The following is a 2,033-nucleotide window of genomic DNA, read 5'->3' as shown; positions in this document are numbered from 1 at the left end:
ATCTGGATTTATCCTTAATGCTTTCTTCTCCTTTAATCTTATAAAGCTATTAAAATTGCTATTATTCTATTCATTCATGTATGAGCTATTCAGTGTCCAATGTATGCTCTGAGCAGGAGTTCAGGGGTTGAAAAGATCATATCTAGCTGAAGTGCTTGCAGAAGTTCTCATGAGTCAGGGGGTCAGATTGTGTGGTCAGACAGAGATCTGAATCTTGACACAGCCACTTGCTATTTGATCCTGGGGCAGGTTCCTACTCTCTTTGCACCACTGTCTGTAAGACAGGATAATGATATTGCCTCACAGACCTAGAGGAGGAATCAATGAGACATACACCATTGCTATTATTATGATTGTGTGGAGCAGGGTGGGATATGAACATTCAGTCAACAACATAACTTACAAAGAGAAGAGGAAAGAATGGCGACCTCTTGAGGGACGGGTGAGCCATCTGCTTGGCTTGAAATCCAGGGTATAGTAGAAGTAGAGAAAAAGGGCTAGAAGCACTGCTTGGAGTTCCGTCAATGGAGCACTTCAACACCAACTCAAAAACCTGTGGTGAATTCAAATAATAACAAAAAATACCCGAAATTTCTAGAATAGGCGGGATTAGGATCAAAATTTGCTCTGCCTTGATGTGTGGGAGGAGAATGGCAAAAATGGAGAGGGAGGAAGCTTCACCTAGAAACAAGGTCATCAAGAGGAGACCCTGGCTTGCAGGAAGAGAGGTGTCAACTCACCGAGATGAACAAGTTGGCAGTATATCCACACAGAAACATCTAGAGGCAGATGGACAAGCTGGTGTTGAGTTCAGGAAATGTTTGGGCTGGAGGGAAGAACTTGGCACACAGACATCACTGAATAATAAATAATTTTGAAAATAATAGTTAAAACCAGAAACATGAGTAAATGCCTTGAGGGAGTTCAGGCTGGGGAGGAGGGCTCCTTAGGAAATATACCCTGGGGGAAGGCAGGAAGTAAGAGGAGTCAGAGAAGCCAAGAGAACTGGGATTTGCAGAATCCTGGAATTAAAAGAAAGCCTTCAAGGGATATCCTTAGTTGTCGAGTGGCTAAGACTCTGTATTCCCAATGCAGGGGGCCCAGGTTCAATCCCTTGTCAGGTAACTAGATCCCACATGCTGCAACTAAGATCCAGTGCAGCCAAATAAACATTTTTTTTAAAAGCACATGCTGTGTGTATTTAAAAAAGAAGAAGAGCATCAAGCCCTGCATATAAGGACTGAGAAAAGGATTTTGTGGCAAAGACAGGCACAAGTGACATTCAACAAGACAGCTCACCAACTAGGCCATCCTTGGTAGTCTCTGCAGCCTATTTTAATGCGAGGCTACTAGAAAAACTTGATGAATATTGGCCACTTGAAGAAGCTGCTGCACCTTGGACTGAACGCATTCAGCAAAGCAGCCTGAGTCCATTGCCAGGGTCCACTTCCTGTTTCCTGTAAGGCTTCTTAGCCGAGCCTGGAAAGGAAACTGGTTACTCTGACTTGAAGTGGCGGTAGGAGAGCTTTACCCACCGCCCCCGCCCCCCCACCGCCCCTGCAGGGAAGAGTCGTTTCTTTAATCATATTCTCTAAGACCTTGAGGATTCAGTTAACCCCTTGCTTGCCTTCGGACCATCTAAGTCAAATAGAAATTATCTCCCTTTTAAGAAATTCCAGGGGTAATTCCTCAACAATTTTTGGTGGTCTGTTACAGTCTCTGAAAACTCTTACCAAGATCAACTAGAAAATAGGCCTTTGTGACCCAGAGTTTCCAAAAAGCTCACTTAACAAATTGAGTAATGAGTCAACTGATAGGAAAAATAAAGTCAGAGATTGACCAGCTTCTAGAAACATGGAGTGTGGGGTCACTGGAGGCTGAGGGAGGCAGTTGTAAAGGGGATACAGAGGCCAGCATCCTGGAGAGTGCGCGCTAGGGCTCTCACTCGGGGAACTGAGAGGCTCTGTCATGCACAAGAACATCAGAAGCATGAAGTACAAAGGAGGAATTGTGTGTGCCCTGAGAATAAACTC

General features: G+C 44.4%; 1 long non-coding RNA gene across 1 annotated transcript; it reads right to left on the bottom strand.

The window, feature by feature from the left end:
- Window positions 1–409: 409 nt before the first annotated feature.
- Window positions 410–1,481, bottom strand: LOC138985644 (uncharacterized). The gene is made up of 3 exons (XR_011462690.1): window positions 1,300–1,481; window positions 741–857; window positions 410–553 (listed from the first exon to the last, which is right to left on the bottom strand). It is a non-coding gene; the product is annotated as an uncharacterized lncRNA (long non-coding RNA).
- Window positions 1,482–2,033: the final 552 nt, after the last annotated feature.

This window comes from Bos mutus, chromosome 3 (assembly GCF_027580195.1).
Source record: "Bos mutus isolate GX-2022 chromosome 3, NWIPB_WYAK_1.1, whole genome shotgun sequence".
Classification (NCBI taxonomy): Eukaryota; Metazoa; Chordata; class Mammalia; order Artiodactyla; family Bovidae; genus Bos; species Bos mutus.
This window is presented reverse-complemented; position numbering and strand designations above follow the sequence as displayed.